Here is a 20,773-nt window from a genome sequence, read left to right on the forward strand (position 1 = left end):
AAGCTCTTAAAGAGATCACCTCCGCCTGAAGTTGTTTTCTTTTTTATTACAGAAACTTGATAATAAGCCTAACAAAAACTATATAGGAAGTGGCCATCGTCCTCGCCGTTGTACAAACTAATGCAGCGGTCAATGTCACTGACTCGCCGCAGGCTTTCTCAGAATTTCGCTAGGGGACGCCTGCACACAACAACGCTACGCATCATCCAGCAGCAGCCCCCGAAGAGCATAATCAGGATTGTCCGGGCTCCGGCACGTCACGGTATCCCTGCAAACGAGGTGGCTGGCGCCATCGCTCGAGAATTGACCCACCGAGCGGGCGCCGAGAGCAGCGTTGCCGAACCCGAGCGCATGCAGCCCTTGACCTCTTACACAGAGTTCACGCAGCACTACAGGCTGTCGCGTCAGAGACTCGCCCCCCCCCCCCCCAAATCTCTACCCCGAGAGCACGAACGTCATTTACGTGCTCTCCAGATGAATACATTCCCCCATCCTATCCGGTTTTCACCTTTTCAACCGCCAGAACTCCCGCTTTCCGATTTTGTGGAGAACCCGGAACGTATCGAAGTTCGATACACTTCGATATAAGTGTATCGAAGTTTCCCGATTAAATCAGTTGGTAGTCCAGCGCTGTGTTTGTGTCCCTCCTTCTCTTGTCCTGCGTGTGCTTGCCGCTGGTTTCTTTTTTGCAACAGTATGAACCAACAAGCCCAGCATTTCTCTCTCTTGAACCCGGAACGCTACGCCATATCGTCGGAGGGTGTGACCAATCCCTACTCATTCCCTCCAACCTGCGACTTTCTACTACCGAGCTTTGCGAGAGCGCCTTCGGGAGCACCTGCCTGGACGACCAGCTTCGGCTGGCTCAAAGGGATGTCGATGCTGCCCACGCTCAAGGCATCTTGGACTGGGGACGCCTGCTTCAAGCTTCAGCACAATTCCCTCTGTTGATTGAAATAAACGTCTATTCTCTCTCTCTGTCCCTCCCGAAGAAACCAGAAAAGTTGCCCCGTATCAGTGAACGCTTTAAATAAATGACATTCCTATCAACCCGGGGATTGACAGAACTTGTTTTCATTTTGCTACAACGGAAATAAAAACTAAAATAAAAAATAGCGCCTGTTCCGTCTCTTTTTGTGTGTACCGTCTTTGATTTTTGCGTTAAACATATTTTTTTATTTAAATACCTTAAGGGCCCCGAGGGCATTGCATAAGAGGGTTTCATACAGCAACCAATGACAACATCAATTATTTTTTTAACAAGAAAACAAGAAGACAAAAAAACATGCGCAGTATATACAGTCCATCAACCAAAATGAGCAAGAAAGAACACAGCGAGGTTCTGACGAGTGAGCACACTGAAAAAATTACGCCCACCTCCCCTCGCGGGAACCCCGGTGTAATGCGACGCTGAGGGGGGTTCAAGCGCAAGCGGAGAGCAACCGTCGACCGAAAGGCAGCCGGAGAGCGGCACACCGGTTATATGCGCAGCGCGCCCGAAGGACAGGAGACCGCGGAGAGAGAGAGTGCCGCGGCTATGACGCAACACAATCCAACACAATCCACTTTAATCCAATCCAAATCCAATCCAATCCAAGTCAAGCCAAACCAAGCCAAGCCAATCCAATTGAATCCAATCCAATGCCCCTCGCGAGAGAGTGTTCGCTATCGGAGAGGAGAGGGGGAGGGTGGCTGCGGACAACAACAACGGACGCACGCAGGAAGGACAGGGCCGCCGACAAGAGATGCTCTCATCGTCACATCTAAAAGTTGCACATCACGTTATACAGCAGCAACAAATAAATGGTAATGGCTAAGATTGTCTATCACATTCAAGGAACGTAAATAATGCAGTCTGGAAAGTTGATTGCTGTGTATGTGTTACAATGCTAGCAGCTAGGCAGGTCATTCCACTCGTTTATTGACAAAACAAGGGGTGAGTGTTGGCGTTTCTTTGTGCGAGAAAATATAGGATGTATCTTCTGATTATGGTCGACGCGTGTGGAAATGTACAAAGCTTGGTGAATGAACCTATGGTGGAACAAGGAATCACTGTAATGTAATCTGTGGAAGAGAGATTTTCTTCCGCAAGATTTAAGAAAATATTTTAATGTAATATTACATTTTTAGAAAACGTTACATTTAAGAAAGATATAAGAACATAAAAACGAATACATCTCACGACAACCCTTTTAAATGTCAAGCCACAATGAAGCATGATCATCCTCTCACATACTGTTGGCAAATGCCAACAGTTCATCTAGGATTGCCTGGTCGTCAGAGTGGGTAAAATCATTCGCTATTTTTGCATTAGGCTTCGCACTTTTATCACAGTTATTAACCGAACAATAATAAAAACAAGCTTGTGATCTGATACGCGCTCATCTATAAGTACACCATCTTGCGCCATAAAAAACCCAACCATCATCATCATCATAAGTACACCATACCGGAATGCAGCTTTGCTCATAAAAACGGGTTCCACCATCACGCCACCATCGCCGTCTACTGTTACCTTCTGTACTACTTGCTCCAAGTCGCACGCCATCGTGTCAAGAAGCGGGTCATCGAGTGCTTGGGACGTGTGGTCGTCTGTCCAATTTACTGATGACAGGTTAAAATCTCCCGCTACACTAATCTCGCCGAGGATTGTTGCTAGCGTACAATACGAAAGTAATGTCAAGAACTATATATAGGGTTGGGAAGATGGTGGCCTGTGTGGTGCTCAAACTGTAAACACACGGCCCCAGCAAGTAAGTAACTTTCAAAAAGAGGCTTTCGTGAGCAGCAGTCCGATGAATCCCAGTGGCTGAAATGAGTTTTTGTTAACATGACAGCGAGCTCCCTCCTTACCGGCTTTCCAAAGAAACGATCGCTACAGAATATTCAGTGCGCTTCAGGTATACCATACCGTCGTCGATCATACCATTATACAAAGACGTTTAACTCATGGCTCTTCTTACATTAGGTCCATGTGACTAAAGAAAGCATTCTAACTCTGCAGTTTTATTGAGTATATTTTCGGCATTCAAATTTTTTACCGCGCTTAGCTGTTTTGCTACCGCGAAGTCTGGCCGTCAAGGGTGAGCACGTGCGACTGGATTAGCGCATGCTATGTCGGCGGCACCCGCGAAAGGCTTAGTACGAGTAACATGAGTGCGCGTTGCAACACATTCTTGCCTGGCATCGTTCCTGCTATATATGGTGCCATCCACCGTCAACATACCGCAGATTAGCGAAGCGCTGTTGCCGCGCCCCTCACCCGCTAGAGGATTGTCGCAGTATTCCGCGCTTGCGTAGTGTAGATTGGTTAAAGTTATTTTGAACAAAAAATTACGAATCCTCCATAAAAAAAAAAAAGTTCAGAGAAGCGAAACAGCTTTCCAACGTCAAAACTGCGCCAAAAGTGACCTAAGAACTTCGCTGAAAGTGCGTCAAATCGATCGCCAAACCTTCAAAGGCTCAAATCGCAAAGGAAGAGAGTACACAATTAAGCGACGATTTTTCGCGCACTAAGTAAACACATCTATAAACGAACGATGTAAATGCGTACCGATGCATTGATTGATTGTAGGGTTTCACGCACCTACGCAACGCAGGCGATGAGGCGCGCCGTAGTGGAGGGCTCTGGATTAATTTTGACCGCCTGGGGATCTTTAACGTGCGCCCAAATCTCGTACACACGGGCGTTTTTGCTTTTCGCCTCCATCAGAAAAGCGGCCGCCGCGGCCGGGAATCGAACCCGCGACCTCGTGCTCAGCAGCGCAATGCCTTAGCTCCTGAGCCGCTGCGGCGGATTGCGTATCGATACGGGATTTATAAAATAAAGGCATACAATTTTACTTCTTCATGATCGATGCGTGTGTTGTCATACCTAGAACCATTCCTGTTTTTGAGATTTTCATGTAACCGCTTTGATCACACAATGGAAGCTCGGTTTGACGCACGCGCCGTGTGTCCAGATATTTTACCAGAGCCTCTCGGTCTGATTTAGTCATTTGTTTTTTGACAGGACGTCATTGATCCAACGTAGAAAGCATTCGCTTTAAAAAGCTTTCGCTTTAAAATAACTACATCAATCTGGTTCAACTTTCTGGCGCTCCGTAGAATAGCTTCTTTTTCCAGAAAATACTAAATTTAAACGATCACCAGCCAGTACTGCTGCGAAGGGAGATGCAACGTTTGGCCGCGTTGAGGCGGAGCCGTAAATTGGCTCCCGCCTACTGAAGGATCGTCGTCAATAAATACTTTGCCAATCCAATCCAATCCTTCTTTCCACCGCTTTTTCCATCCGCGCTACGGGGTGACCTCGCAACGGACTCTCTAAGCTGCATGCGGCCGCAATGTTTCATCACTTTTCTTATCTCATTCCTCGATATCACACACCGCAAGGTTAGACTGTCGGCTGCGATTTTCGAGGCAAGTCATTTTGTTGACCCGCACTTCAATTAGGTTATCGGCAACGTTCCTTCAGCTTCGCCGGGCCCACTATTACTAATTATGTATTTGCCTTCATTACCCTTGTAAACCGATGATTTTTTTTTTTTGCTATAATATAAACGAGCCCCGCCTGTATTTTCAATGTCAAGAACGTTGCTGATCTCAGCTGCCTACTTCGTTTTGCTTCATATATGCCTCGTATGAGACATGCACCTCCAGCTTTAGCAGTCTGGAAATTATTGCTAAAAATACCGTTGCTTTATTTATTCTGAGCATTCGTTTACTTCTGTTTCGGCTGGGCGGCTGATTCGAATGACAGAAACAGACTGGCGAAGGTTTTGGCGTTTAAGATAGTCAAATAAAGGCTATCGTTTTCGGAGGATAACGCAAACTCTAGGACCTGTCTCGTTAAAATGAGTAGCTTACGAAAGCTGAAAGTTCGACTGAGGGCTGCTACGTAGTAACAGTTCTGTGTGTGCTCTTTTAAAGCGAAGATTTCGTGCCCTCACCAGTGCTGTTGTACGCCAATACGCCCTGCAGTAAAGCCAACTTTCTTTGACGATGGTGATGATGACTGATCGAGGGCGAAGTGAAAAAAAAAAAAAAAAAAAAAAAAAAAACGCGTCGCACGGCCGGAATCAAATCTGGGTCCAGAGGAGACATTTTTTGATTTTATTTCGCCTCTCTCTGACACCGTCTTTAACGCGTTGTGTTTTTTATTCACAGTCGTAAGAACCAACCGCTCGTGGTAGCTGAAGACAGGCTATCCTCATCGAAAGATAAATCGAACCCCTTTGACCTTGTCTGGAGAGAGCGAGCAACACAGAAACATAATAAAACCACGCGGGATGGACCAGACTTAAGGAAGAGGACACACAGGACTAGCGCCGGAGCCCATCTTTAAGTGTCGCCCTCGCCGCGCTGTTTTAACATGTTTCACTGCTCCAGCAAGCAACTCGCCCACAATAATGCATTGCAAAGAAAGTAAGCTACGCAACTTCAGAGCTCGACGGAGCGCTGCTCCGTAGTGCCCATTTTGTGTCTACACCTCTCCCCATCACCCCCCCCCCCCCTCCACCCCCGTTTTGTTTTCGATGTGACCTAGTTGCACGACGAAACAAAAATACAGCCTCCGTTACTCCGGAGAAACTCGTTCCAAAGGGCTACTTTCGCCGTCCTGCCGGATAGCCGTGATCGTATAGTGGTTAGTACCTTGCGTTGTGGCCGCAATAACCCAGGTTCGAATCCTGGTCACGGCATTTTCTTTTTGGACTGTCCCGTTCGCGACAACGGAAGGTACTTTTTTGCACTGAAAACTTTCAGATGTCTGCGTGAGTCATATTTAACTTTTGTTATCGTTTTTTTCCCTACGTTCTAGGTTTTTCTAGAGTTCAATACTAACCCAGAGCTTTTTCTTTTTAATTTCAATAACACTGAAGTGGCGTATAATTTCCGGCATATAAACTTTATAAAAGCACGAACTAGAACTAATTATGGCACTCAAACACTTAAATGGCAAATTCCTACTCTTTTGAACAATCACGCTGTACTATTTGACATGGTTGAACACACTTCCTCGGCATACGCTTTTAAACGGAAAACCAAAATGTATTTTCTCCATGATGTGTAAGATTTTTCTTGTAGATCTGTTGACTTTGTGATTTTTTACGCTATATTACTTTTTCTGCGCAAAAACGAAGAGTGGGCACGGTAATTTTATTTCTGTTACATTTTGTTACGCAAGAAAAGCGTGTAATTCTCTTCAGTTATGTCTTCTTGGTATGCTTTATTTTGGCATATGTTGCTGTTGTTACACCGGAAGTGTGCATGCTTGTTGTTTGTATTTTGGCATGTATAGCTGCTTCTGCTGTCGCTTGTGCTGTCAGGTGCTAGGGGCCTAGTCAGGCTAGTATTGCAGTCGTCTTTGGCGGCTGCTGCTGCACCTGGGGCGACTGCAATGCCTCAATCGCCTTTTGCCTCAGCACCTTGGCAATTTTGTTGTCAGAAGTTCAATAAACAACAACAACGTGCTCTTGAACACTGTTACCAGCGCATGATAAAGACATTTGGAAGAGACACACGGCGACTCGTTTGCCGCTAGTTAATTCGAGCAAAACAGAAGTGTTGGAAGAAGTGAGTAAGTAAATACCACAAGATGTAGTACACAGAACCTGTTCTGGGCCTAAAAATTCGAATTGATTTGTCATGGCGTCCACGTTGGGAATATTTTCTGTTCTGCTTTGCTCTCGGCTGCCGGGGGTTGTGGGCGTGCGTTTGGCCATCTTATGTCAGTCATGCATACATACGTATGTGCGCAGTAATAAATCGAAAAATAGTTAGCCTTACACTTGCCAGCTATTTCGACGAAACTTGTAGGCGCCCCCGCTTCGCTTACTGAACTATTGAGATAAACTTTATTAGCGCATAGCATCCAAGAGGAAGAGTGGGGAAGGCCCAAGTAGCTTCCGCGACCCTGATACCTCGGGAGGCGGCAATCACCTGATCCGAGACCTTCGGGCTCCTCAGGGTCCGCTCCCAGTAGGTGGGGTGGGTAAGGGTAAGCTGGACATTGGAAGAGGGAGTGGTGTTTAGGTGGCCACTGGATGGACTGTATGGAGGGCGTAAATCGGTGTTGGGGGGGGGGGGGGGGTCGGAAGGGGTGCAGGTGGGCATTAGGGTAGGGCAAGGAAAAAAGTAAGTTGGTTACATTCCGGCAGGTGTTTTTAACGTACATTCAAAAATGAGTAGTTACATTATTGGGAAACGCCACCGACTTCTGGTGTTGACGATTTTTACCGTCGAGCGTACTCAGAACCAACCTGTACTTAATACTTCGCGACATTTTTGTTTTCGCTGAAAACAAAAGTTCGCATTACACGGGCTTTACTGCTGTAGAAAATATCGTGGTGATAATATCGGGACGTTTTTTGTAATAACACTGAGTTTAGTATAAATGAAACAGCTTTTAGAAGGATCGCCTGTACTTCCATCGCATCATTTGATGTTATACGTTCAAGTAATGTAAGAACCATTCAATGCGGGCTTTGTCACATTTAGACAGCGCGTTAAAGGAGAGCAACGATCAAAAATAGTTATGCATGCATATTATATTTTGCCAGTTATGTTAACGTTAGCAGCTCACCGTGAATAGTTCTTAGCTCGTGCCACTTAAACAAACGTTATATTGTCACGAAGCAAAAGATGACACAGTCGTCTTGAAGGGAAAATAACTTTATTGGAGCGAACTTGTGCTCCCCTAACAACTAAGAAAGTACACATGCGGCGAAGCAGCAGTCAACAAAGTGACGTGTGTAGGCGAGCGTCGGCGAGCCGAATACCGCGGCGTCTTCTCTGCAGGCTTTTTACCTTTCGGCACGAATGTTTCTCGAACCGTCGATTTACATCCAGAACATTGTAGATCAAAGAAGAATATTCTAGGCTAGTGACGTTAAGGCGAAACAGTCTCCTTATCCGAACGAGATAGCCCGTGCGGCATAAAAATAAAGAATGGAACAATCGCTTCGCTTGGGACACAGATAACAGAGCCGGGCGCGGCCCGGCAGTGAAAACAAACAATAAATAAACAAACCCATACATGGTTCGCGTCAATATTGCCAATGCGTTAGAGCATATTGTGGACGTTCGGAAACGAAGTTCAGTCGGTATAGCAGACCTTCAGGCTCAAGGGAGGGGGGGGGGGGGGGGTCGAGAACTACGTTAGGGGGGGAGAAGGTAATTTCCTTTCGCACCCTACCTCACCATCATCACCGATTCCCAGCAAAGCATGCCGAGGGCACCAAACTGGCCAGGCACTCCTTCAAGCTCCTTCAAGAGAGGAGAACTGCTTTCGCTACGTTGGAGACGTTGTCACGGAGACGACATATCGAAGCATGGTGCGCCAGCTGCTTGTGCCACCGACCAAGCCTCGAACTCCCACCAACGCTTGTAGGTTGTATTCACTGGCGTTGCACGTATGCGGGCAACCATGTGCGTGCGCCGCTATGAGTTTGTCCAAGCGTCTGTGTTGATAAGACGACGCCGCAATGGTTACGTCGGGCTCCACGAGGTGTCAGTACCCGTCCGTGCTAGCTAGAGTTCCTCTATATAGCTTATATAGAGGAACTCTAGTGCTAGCGCCCGAAAAAGCTAGCACGACTGCAGCGAGCTTTTCGATGTTCCAAATTATGCACCACCGAACGCGAAGTAATACCTCGGCGCCAAACGCTGTTATATGCAGCGCCATACGATATTCTTGTCCTCGGGCACGGTTTAAATCGTCGCACGGCTGGGTAGAGCGGTAAGAACTTCGGAGCCTACGTAGGAGCGCAACTGCGTGGCAGCGTCGTAATGGACAGAGTCGAGTGCATGTGCATGTGAAAGCGGATTGTCACCCAAGGTTTGTCACCTGTTTAAGAACAAGGAAAACAACGGAAATATTGTTGTCGAAAATTTTGCCGCGTGGAAACCAAACTCAAGTGATTTGTGCAAAGGTCGCTAGCGATTAGCCAGCGCTTGCGGCGGCTGGGCAGTACGAGCATGGCACGGATCGGGAGACGGCCTCGCATACACTACCTGCTCCGCTACCATCGTATCTAAATCGGCGTAGGCGTGAAACATTTCTTCAAACCCATTTTTCCGTTTTTTGTACTCAACCACGCATTAGAAGGCACTTGTGGTGACGTCCGGGGTCTCAGGCAACTGCAGCGCCGGCCTCTTGCGGGCCGCGTAGCTTCCGTTCGCAGGCGCGGTTTCATTCTCCGGGAATGCGAACAGCTCGAGGGCAAATAGAGCGCCACCACATAATAAAATATCTGTTGACGCCCCCACCAAGAATTGGGTTGAAACGCGGCAGTCGATGCATGCTGGTGCTTTTTTTTGTTCTGCGAGATGCGGACGGAAAGCGCATGCGCAGACACAGCGGGCACGGTCATGGCGGCTAAGAGAAGAAATCGTCCGCTAAACGTTTCAGTGAATGCTGTCTATACACATTGTAGGATCGAGCCTTCGGCCTCTGAGGGTTGCAAAATACGAATGAGTGGGAATCACGGCGACAGAATGCAATACTGGTTGGCAAAATAAAAAAGAAGTGACAGAACCGATGCGCTACTAAGACTAGCAAACGTGGCCACTGAGACGGTGAGAACTAAGCACGGCCTGCGCGCTGCACAAAGGACCTGCGGGAAACGCCGCGTTGCGGACTTCGGAAGCCGGAGGAACGACCACACATCAGGCCGAGCCTCAATGTTCACTAATTAATAAAGACCCTCCAAAGGATCAATTGTTTTTATTGTTGTTACTTCCAGGCCATCCGGTGAAGCCCCAGCTTCCACCGCCCGGCTAGCTCAGTCGGTAGAGCATGAGACTCTTAATCTCAGGGTCGTGGGTTCGAGCCCCACGTTGGGCGACTTTTTTTTTTTTTTTTTTTTTTTCGCCGAATCTTATTGCAGTCAGTTCAAGACCAACCAAGGCAGACCATGCGTCCGCCACGGACTGTCTCCACGGTTAGTAAATGCACAGTTCGAATAACTTAATTTTTTCGCTCCGCAAACAACCCAATTCGTTCCGATGACAAGCCTTAGTAAAAATTAGCCGCGCATCTGCTTGCTTCACTCCAAATGTCATGAAGCTGCAAATGTCGTGTAGTGAAACACCCCACACCCTATACCCCTCCACTTTCGCTCCCCCTATGACGAATGCAATGTACCTCCGCAAAACTCATTTGGGACCTTTTTGTGTGCTTGTAAAAGCTCGAACAGACTTTTTGTTTTAGTATTGGCATACCATCGCCTCTTTCTGACCCCGTTTTTACACCCGCCCCCCCTTTTTTTTGTTTGTTTGCGTAGAAACCAATTTTACGTGCATTCACAATTAAAAGAACGCAACTGCTCTCAGCAACCTACTTAATGTTTGACTCAGGTATACTTAATATCTTCGTTGTGCTAACAACGTTGACATAAATGAGGAATGCCCCAAGCGCTACTACGTTAAAAACGTCATGCCTATATACACTTCGTGTTCAAGCACCATTTATGCTTTTTTTTTCTGGGGGAGGGGGGGGGGGGGGTTGAATGTAGGCGACAGACAGGCAGACAGACAGAAAGACAGTCTATATATGTGATTGGGTGACCAAAGTACGATAGAAAAATGTTGGGCTTGGGTAGCCCAAGCAAGGCTATCGTCTTAAAAAGATCACTCGAACTGAATATTTCGGCCTTGTCTCGTCAAAGCGAGTAAGAATTGCGCAAGTAGGCAGTTCCACCGAGCGCTGCTCCGTAGTGTTTGTTCTGTGATGCAAATGTTGTACCGTGATCCAGTGTTGCTAAAAAACCAGTTCTCGCTACTTCGCAGCAACCGATTTTAATCCGGACGGGTTCCCGTCCGTTGTGGCAGCCGTGATCGTATAGTGGTTAGTACTTTGCGTTGTGGCCGCAAAAACCCAGGTTGGAATCCTGGTCACGGCAAGATTTGTTTTGTTTCACTAAGGTGTTTGTAATGGTGGAAGATACTTTCGCCGTACTTAACAATTTTGAGATTTATGCATACATTAGGCTCCTCGCTTGGTTCTTTTTGTGGTGTTTATTTCTAACTGGGTTGGAACAGGGTGGCTATAGAGGGCATTCACAGCTCACGATAAAGACAATTGTAAGGGAAGCGAACCTACTCTACTTTCGCAAGTTTAATTCGACCAAAGGCGAATACCGCAGTAACTAAATATTGTAAGATGGTGTATATAGAGATCCCGTTCAGGGCCTAGAAACGTTAGTCCATTTCTAATTTGCATTCACGTTGGTAGTTCCCTGCTCTGGTTCGCTCCCCGGCCGCCAGGGGCTGTGAATGCTTTTATGACCTTCTCAGGTCTGTCATACAATTGTACGAGCGCGATAACAAAGAAGAAAAAAAAAACAGAACGGATGTACACTTGGAAGCTAACGCGATGAAGCCGGTAAGCGCCCACACGTGCCCGTTGATGTTTTGTGGGTTCTGGAGGACCTTAACGAAGAGTTCAAAAGCCTTACATTAGGGCTGGCTTGTTCTCCATATACCAAAACAGGAACAACTTAATTATTGTGATATGCCCGAATTCTTGCTGATGTCGATCTTTACCGTCGAGCTTACTCACGAAAAACCGAGTGGAAGGTCGCGCGGATTTATTTGTTGAAAAAAAAGGAGTTCGTAATACATACAAAGGAGTTTGTAACGCTGCTGCAGAAAACACCGTGTTAATCTTTATAGGCCCCTTTTGTAATACCTTGAGTTCGGTGCAAACGAAACAGTTACGAGTTGGATCGGCTGTATATTCGCGTCACAAAAGAAACTACAGCATAACGATAAGAACCGTTCAATTCTTGCTTTGTCACATAAAGCATCACTTGAAGGGAGGGCATGATCATGAATAGTCATCCCTGTGTTGGAATTTTGCAAAGCTATGTTTGCGTCAGTAAAGTATTCATTATTTGTACGCAACCCGTTGCACTTATACCCGTGCACTACACGCGTTCGAAAAACGCGTTCAAACTGAACTTCATGCGACTCAAATGAGAGACTTCGAATGCCGTTGGGAATTCACACTGCTAGACTAAACTTTCGATGGCAATCGAAAACTTTAACAAACATGCACCGCTGTTTCCGTAAAGTTTCGTTTTTATACAGTTGGGCCACATTTGGAGTCATATAATCATTCGCAACAAAAACATTGGCGCTGGTCCGTAACATCAGCTATAAATGCAATTTTGAGTTTTTCTTTTATAAATAGCAAATCCCTTTCAATGCGTTAGTTGGCCTCCTGCTTGTTGGTATGGACAGTATATACAATGTCAGTATAAAAATTGTAGCGCTATTTTAAGTTCTACAAAATCATTCGCGTGAGGCAGTTGTTAAGAATTGTTTTGTTCAATTCAACATACTGTTTTCAATACTATTTTTCGGAGAGTTCCGTGCACGCCTTGGGAAGAGCGTTAAAACATTTGTGTCTTAAGGGTATTTTAGGGGCTCGAATGCCGTTGGCCATTGGCGACGATCATTGGCTTTGAATAGGCTACAAGGGTATTTCAACAGAATCCCGTTGAAAAACATAGTGGGGCAGTAGAGGATTCGCATTTGAATAGAATGACAGTAGGCTCGTCCGCATGCGAGACGGAGTTGCTATTGCCAATTATGTGCTTAGTAACGAAGTTCAGTCGGTAGGGAATGAGACTTCTAAGCTCAGGGTCGTGACTCGTGGGGTTCGAGTATCATGTTGAGAAGTGGGAGGAGAAATTTTCCCACCACATTCTTTTATTTTTATTTATATAATTTTATTTATTTTTATTCTTTATTTTCTTTTCTCTGACAATTTACGCTGATGTAATTGCTTAGTAATGTATTCCTTTCCGATGTTTTGTGTACTTGTAGTTCATATTCTGGTATTTATTATTCCTACATGTTTGTCATAATTATAGAGTTTCTTTCCATGTCATAGTTAATTATTATTACTGCAGTTGTCCGTTTATGCATATTATTCGCGTTCATGACTGCTACTAAATGCTTAGTTGTGTACAATAAATAAAAGGGGTCCCATTACCGTTTATAACTCTGGGACCCCTTTCTGTATATGTATTTTTACACACTGTATTTTCAATACGAGAATAAACTGAACTGAACTGAACTGAACTGAACCACCAATGTCAATTGGTTTTTAAGTTTCGAAGTTGCAGACCAACCGGTGCAGCCCGTGCGAACGTCGCCTCCTCAGTCTTCATAGTATAGGGAGGAAGAGAATGGCAGTGAGGAATGCGGACATAAATGCCCGGTCTGTTAGAGAAAACTTCATCGAAAGCGTGCAGTATATAGGGTAAGCGTTTCGTGCAGAGGGTGAACCCGCTTAGTGGTTGCCTGTGCTTGACGATGTAGTGTGACTCAGAAAGTTTTAAAGCCACTGAGTCAGCCAAGTAGGGTTGAAGGATCTTAACAATATGACATGATGTGTGATGTAGTGTAAAAATGTCGAAGAAGGCAATTGACTTTAAGAGCGCATAAGTTACCATTTACCTTTTCTTCTTGTTTTTACGGGTGAGGCGAACAAGAAGCCGCCATAGGTTTTCTAAAAGAAGTTGTGGATACTTTTCATTTCTTTACTGCGCGGTTTTTTCTGGAGTACCTGTTTAGGAAGGCTATGACGACCACTTCAATTCATAATCTGTTCCCCGTGCCGCTTTATCGCCAGCCATACTAGCGGGATCATAAGAATAATGTTTTAGACCGTGTCAAGCGTATGTGCGTGCCGCCAAATGCCAAAACGTTTTTCTTTAAGCTTCATTCGCAAACGCTTCCAGTTAAAACATATCTGCGCGAAAAAGGAATTTGGATCCCGTGGTAAGACAATTGCCGCTTGTGCAATCAACCAGAGACTATTGACCATTGTTTTGTGGTGTGCCGTGACGCGGTGTTTTTCTGGGACGTTTTGCAACGCACACTAAAGAAGGACATTAACGTCACCCCCTACACCATTCGCTTCTTGCCATTTGAAGATGTTAATCGGGTGCCATATGACGTTTTCGTTCTCCTAGGATTGTTTAGCTTGTGGAAGTGCCGCATGACTGATCGGCATGCGGAACCCCCTAGGCCGACCAAGTGCATTTTTCGGGAACAGGCGGCGTTGGTGCGGAGCGTTTATGCTGCGCAGAGTGATCCACCAGAGTGGCTGCCTCTTTTGGATGCGTGCGTTTGCTTGCCTGAGTTTTGAAATGGTGCCAACCTTTGTTAGACCGACGGGCTTGCCGTTTGCTGTCTTTTAGTGTTTTTACTGTGTGTGAATTGTCTCGTCTGAGTTTTTTCTAAAATTTCCATGCACTAAAGAAAAAACAAAAACAGAAAAAAGCGCGGCGAGCTCAGTCGGTAGAGCATGAGACTCTTAATCTCAGGGTCGCGGGTTCGAGCCCCACGTTCGGCGGCTTTCATTTTTTTTCCGCCAACATTGTAATTGTCAGTACGGCACCACCTCCGGCAGACCACACTGCCGTCTCCGGCTAGCTCCGTTCGTGGGAATACAAGGGTAGCCAAATGGTTTTTTTTGTTCCATCCACAACCAATTTTTTTTTCTGTGGGCAAGCATAAAATAATTCGCCGCGTATCCACTTGCTTCAATGCAAATGCCGTCTATAGACGATAGTCTTCTGCACCGCTACCCTTAAAGGGTACATGCAGACAAAATGCAATTTTTTTTTTCTGTTTGAAAGAAGCAAACTTTGGTAGCTCACTCAGCTCCGTTCCAGCCCGCAAGACGTTTTTTAGCCAAAAATATGCAATAAATGCTGAACAACTTTAAAATTTCGTGCCGTAGTGACGTAATCTGGGCAGCAGTGACTTGTTAGGTACCGGAACAATAAAAAAACATTTTTATCAATGTATTAACGGCGTGTTCGCATACAGGTGATACGGCCAAATGGAACTTGAGGCCTCACTACAATTCCTCAGTCATGTTTTTCGTGGTGGCTTAGGTCGACGGCATCCAATCGAGCGAACAAGATTCTGTGACGTCATGGAAAAGTTGCCAGAAACTGGCTGGGGAGACGCCAGTGTTGAACACGTTTTCTTTAATATCTCCATTGTTTCTTTGAAGCTGGCGATAAAATTGGTATTGTTGTTATCGGTACGAAAAAGCCTTTTTAGTGACCCGAGCTTGTATTTTTCTTCACAAGCCCATCAACACCGTCGTGCTTTTCCCGTCTTCTCTTGCTCCTTCAATGATTATTGCAAGTGTGGTTTGCTGAATTCAATTTTCCCGCGTTCGCGTCGCTCGCGCAGCACTTGTTGGGACCGTTAGTTCCATTTGTGCCTGTTAGAGCTCGAGCAACGTCTTTTGTTTTAGTGTTTACTTTTAATTTGCTTCTCTTCGGCACTCTTTCTTCTACGGGGCCCATAAAGACGACATACAACTTGGTCTCATTGAAAATATTTCGTGTTTTATAGCCCCCTTCGCATTTTTACGGTATATTTCATAGGTGTATTTACCGAGACATAGAACAATTTAAGCCAAAATTTAGATTCTCCCGCTGTATTGCATGTTTTCTGATGTCAGCAATTATGGAATAAATCTTCACCTTGCTGCAACAAGCTGTGGATTGGTATTAAAGCCTCTGCGGAGCCTTAGTTAGCACTCGGAAGTTGCGGTGTTAGTTTTGAGAAATTTGTCAATAAAAAAGATAATGATGTGTCGTAGCATGTTTTTGCAACATATTTATGTAGGTGAGATGGCGCAATATTTTGCTATTTGCAAGGTGCTTCCTTTTTTATAAATTTCCACAACACGATCTAGGCTCCAATCATGTGGTATGACTTCCCGGCGCAACCTAAACGAAAAACATGTGTCACAACGTGGGATATCGACTCCACGAAAGGGCACAGGAAAGCATTTCCTCGCCCCCAGAGAGTTCTGCATAGCGACAAAGATATACGAACCCGATAAAAAAGCACGAACCTTCCCTAGACAAGCGTGGCAACAGACATCAGGTTTATGTATCGCAACGTAAATCACGGTCTACAAGTAAATCACTGCATATAGGTGAACGTATGTCTACTGCATTACGGCCATTTTGTATTGTTTGTATATAGGTGTATATAAGATTACTACATTACACTCCGTTCTTGTAAGAAAAAGTGCATATACGTACTGCGTATAGGTGCATCCATTCTAATGGAGCACTGTTGCTGTATATTACTGTACATAGCATATTATTTACTGAACGTACACGACAGGTTTCAGTAGTTAATATTTCAATTTTAATCTTATTACCTCGTTTACTATTAAGAAAAAACGACTGTACCTTTCCCTTACTCAAATGTTTGTTCTAGCCAGCTCCTGTTTTGTTTGGAGCTAACTTCTACAATAAACAAATATTTCTCTCTTACTCTCTCTTGGTCTGGCCCCACTGACAGCTTTGCATTTACATTTAACAGAAGTGCGCGAACGCTTTCACAAGATATAAAATAAAGGTCAATATCGCTCTGATCAGCAAGCTGCAGGCTCTTTTGAATATTCCTTTGCAAAAGCCCCCACCCCCTCCCCCACCGAGGGGGGCGACTGCGAAGGAAGGAAGATTGGGTGCAAGACAGGTACAATGCGGTTGTCGCCCATATCGTGTAACTTTGTTTAAATAATGACTGTCACACGAGGTTCATTTTGGTTAATATGCTTTCTAACTCTGCAGTTTTCGTGAGTATACTTCCGCCATTCCAATTTAACCGTCTTAGCCGTTTTGGTACGGCGCGGGCTCCCCGTGAGTGGTCAGCCCGTGCGACGAGATTAGCGCATTTCATGTATCCAGTACTCGGGAAATGCTTAGTATACGAGTGACATGGGTACGCACAGCGAGGCGTTCTTGCCCTATATCGTTGCAGGTACAGGTGACGCCATTCACCTTCACCTTATATAGGGGGCCGAAACGTCCTGCTATCCGGATACCTTGTCCGCTTTCGCTGACTGCTACAATAGTTAGCACTTGTGTAGCGTAGATTGACTGCAGTTTTTTTTTTTTAGTTTATATATCAGTGCCACTTAGTTTCCTAACGGTACGTATAAGAGATTTATGACTGAATTTAACTAGCGAAAAAGAAACGCGGACGAAGAAGAAGCGGCCTCCAATCAAACAAACGGCTGTGACGTCACACAAGATGCTGTGACGTCATAGAGGGTTCACCTGGAAGTGGCTGGGGATTCGCCGCTGCTTCACACAGTTTCTTCGATATCTCGGTTATTTGTGAAGTTTGCAATCAAATTGGTATTATTGTTATGTATTAGGACAAAGGAGTCTTTATAATTAACCATACTTGCATTTCGCGTTCATGGCCGCTTTAACAAAGTAACAGTATTTTCGATTACTGTACGCCTATTTCGGATGTCGGAAAGTTCTATTTAACTTGTGGCTTGGTATTCTGAAGTTTTTCGAACTGTGCCCAGTGGAAACACATGACAGTAAGCACGCTATAGGAAGCAGCATACGATCATCACTGAGAAACCTGAATTAAATGCAAAATGCACTATTTTTGTTATAATTAACACCCTTACACCCTATCAAAAAGAAATCAAAGGAAATTACCCTTTGAAAGCGTGTAATTACCGATAAAACACCCTTTAAAAGGGTACATTTTAAAGTTTTTGCGAGGATGATGATGATTGGGGGTTAACGCGCCGACGCAACGCAGGCGATGAGGCACGCCGTAGTGGAGGGTCCGGATTAATCTTGACCACTTGGGGATCTTTAACGTCCGCCTGAATCTCCTACACACGGGCATTTTTGCTTCTCGTCTCCATCAGAAAAGCGGCTACCGCGGCCGGGTTTTTGCGAGGGTGTGAGAGTGTTAGTTATACAAAATCCAATTTTCAAGGTAAAAACAAAATACCCTGCCAATAACCTGTAGTGGGGTCGTTCCGATCAACCGGAGGGGAGTAGGAAAAAAACTTATAGGTCTTTTTCTGCGTGGTTGGGCGGCACCCCGCCGGGGTCTTGTGCCGCGTGTTTCAGCTCACGATACGGTCGAGAGTATATCAAGTGGTTTATCCAAATGTAGACCTCTCGGCGACCAGCCCTGGAGGAATACCATGTCCTCTCCAACGTCAACTGCAGGAAGCAGTTGAAACGGTGACTACCAGGAAGGTCTGCTCAGTGAACAAGAATTTCTAGGTTATCGGCATCCTCCCATTCACTTCACAGTGCTCAATATCATCATCATCAGCGTCGTCGTCGTCATCACCATCATTATCAGCCCGTCTACGCCCACTGCAGGGCAAAGGCCTCTCCCATTATTCTCCAATTACCTCGGTCCTGTGCCAACTGTGACCAATTTATCCCCGCAAACTTCTTGATCTCATCTGCCCATCTAACTTTCTGCCGCCCCCTGCAACGCTTGCCTTCTCTAGGGATCCACTCTGTTACCCCGTTACCCGTAATGACCAAAAGTGCTCAATATAGCTTAGTTTATATTTGTCTTCATGGCCCGTTCATATCGTTGTTCCGTTTTATTTGCAATAGGAAATAGTAAACACCAATCTCACGTGTATTTCCAATTAAAACAACGATGCTATTATACGCTATTACTTCGTTTATCCTGGGATATGACTAATGTTTCCTTCGGGGCCAGCAGTGTCAACGTGCATCAAGCAAGCCACGAGCTTTAGAACGGTGAAACCTTTCGCCTATACATAACACGTGTTCAAACATTCTTTCACTTGTTTGTTGGTCGGGCGGTTGATTTGAGTTATGTAGAGACAGTCAGGCCATGATTTTGGCGTTTAAGTAGTCCGAGAAAGCCTGCCGTCCCTAAATGATGACGCCTTGTCGAAATGAGTGAGCTACGCTAGTGTCACTAAATAAGGTGACACTAAGCTACGCGAGTTGGCGGTTGAGCTGAGCGCTGCTGCGCGGTGTCTGTACCGTGCGAGCCCTTTTTCTTCCTATGATCCTCTATCGCGAGAAGAAAAAAGAAAACCAGTTCCCGCTACTCCGGAGCAACCCGTTCCGTTCGCAGCAGCTCGCCGTCCTCCCGGGCAGCCGTGATCGTATAGTGGTTAGTACCTTGCGTTGTGGCCGCAATAACCCAGGTTCGAATCCTGGTCACGGCACGTTTTTTTTTTTTTGTCGCTGTCCGTGTTGGCGAAGATATTATAGCGCTTTCCATTGGGCGAACAGGAGCACTTCTAACTGCACCCAAAGTGCTCTCGCGACTTCTGGCGTCTTCGAGTGGTCGGGCAGGAGCAGGGGCGTTGTGTTTCATTGGTCGATGAGGAGCACTTCTTTGGCGCCGAGAGCAGCCGAGAGCAGTTCTAAGTGCGCCGTCGCCAGCGGCGGAGTAGCAGGGAACGCCGAGGAAGTCACATGACCTCTTTTGCGTCACTTCTGGTTTTATCCCCGGGTGGCGGAGGAAAAATGGCGGAATCCAGCAGCCGCGGTAGTCGCTCAGTGCGTACGGCAGCAGCTAAGCGCGGCCGTCTGGACAAGGAATTGCTGCTACTTTTAGATGATGAAAGCACCACAGATTCAAGCGCAAGCTCATCATCGGACAGCAGCAGCAGCGACGACGACGACGACGATTTGACATTGCATGAGTTTATGTTCGAGCACCTGTTTACCCCGCCGGAGCAGCGACCGAAGGTAGAGTCGTATCTGGAAAAGACGGTGGACGCTGTAATCGTTCGCAGCTAATTTTTGGGAGACACGATGGTGACCCCTTTATCATGAATATGAACATCCTCTCGGCTTCTTCATTCGTCGCCATGCGGAAGGCAGACACAAAACCACCGGCACGTATCTGGCGAGGAATAACTGCGTGCGGACATCACGAGCGCGCGAAATGCTCCGGGAAGCGAGCGCGGGAAACGTTTGGTCACATGACTCTTGACATCTCGCCCTCCCCCTCTTTTCGCTGCTCCCGGAGCAGCGCGAATGTTTCATTCGCGGAACGAAAGCACACGTATCCGTTACTCCCGTGTGCTGTTTTGGCTGCTCGCTCCACTTGCTCCTGTTCGCCCAATGGAATTCGCCATTAGATACTATTATTCCAGAACTGCGAGTTGGGCGTGTTGGTAAAGGCACGGCTAGGTCAGCTGGTATACCCCCAGGTAACCGATAATTGCGTCGCTAGCGCCAGTTTGTCCCCTGGTGCTTCGTAGGCCAAACTGTCAAAACAAAAACTAACAAAAAATCACTGATGTTGCTATAGCAACGCTTTCGTTGATGCGCGAGGAGGAGACGCCGTACCTCGTATCGTGTGCTATGGGCTGAACGAGAGCGACTGTCTGTGTGCGCAAGCGTGAACAAACACCTCTTGCATTTTTCGTTACAGATTGCGGTGCTGCTGCACATCTTGTTTTCGACAGCTTTCAGTTGCTGATTTGCTTGGACTCCCAGCACATGCACAAAACATTTGTTTGGAAATCTTTTTTAGTTCAATACTCGCGAGCCAGCACGCCCTGAAGCGTGACAATTTTGTTGGGGCAAGAAAAAGGAGTAGGCGGCAAATGTTGTTATTCACTGATTTTATTAGCAACGTATCGTAAGCAAAGTTCAATGCATGCCACAACAGCACAGAGCTGTGTATCTCGTATAGTAAGTACAAATGTCGGCATTCTGCATCGGCTACACGAACATAAGAGGCATCGTACAATTCGTCGTATACAGAAAAGTGCTGCAGAGGTCACCACGTTAATTTGCTGTACACAATACAATTCTACAGAAAGGATGTTTCATAAAAACACGGGTTCCTGAATAATAAGTTGATTATGGAGTGAGATGACCAGCAAATTTCGCCACCATTAACAACCGCTCCATATTCTTATTCTTGTAAACTTGCTAGCCCAAAA

General features: G+C 45.9%; 4 non-coding genes across 4 annotated transcripts; all 4 read left to right on the forward strand.

The window, feature by feature from the left end:
- The first annotated feature begins 5,627 nt into the window (after positions 1-5,627).
- Trnah-gug (transfer RNA histidin (anticodon GUG)) lies at positions 5,628-5,699 on the forward strand. Its single transcript has one exon. It is a non-coding gene; the product is annotated as a tRNA-His (tRNA).
- A 4,072-nt stretch (positions 5,700-9,771) lies between these two features.
- Trnak-cuu (transfer RNA lysine (anticodon CUU)) lies at positions 9,772-9,844 on the forward strand. The gene has a single exon. It is a non-coding gene; the product is annotated as a tRNA-Lys (tRNA).
- A 985-nt stretch (positions 9,845-10,829) lies between these two features.
- Trnah-gug (transfer RNA histidin (anticodon GUG)) lies at positions 10,830-10,901 on the forward strand. The gene has a single exon. It is a non-coding gene; the product is annotated as a tRNA-His (tRNA).
- An 8,063-nt stretch (positions 10,902-18,964) lies between these two features.
- Positions 18,965-19,036, forward strand: Trnah-gug (transfer RNA histidin (anticodon GUG)). The gene has a single exon. It is a non-coding gene; the product is annotated as a tRNA-His (tRNA).
- The last annotated feature ends 1,737 nt before the right edge of the window (positions 19,037-20,773 follow it).

The sequence above is a fragment of the Haemaphysalis longicornis genome, unplaced genomic scaffold (assembly GCF_048455015.1).
Source record: "Haemaphysalis longicornis isolate Haplotype H1 unplaced genomic scaffold, Haemaphysalis longicornis Haplotype H1 scaffold_7, whole genome shotgun sequence".
Classification (NCBI taxonomy): Eukaryota; Metazoa; Arthropoda; class Arachnida; order Ixodida; family Ixodidae; genus Haemaphysalis; species Haemaphysalis longicornis.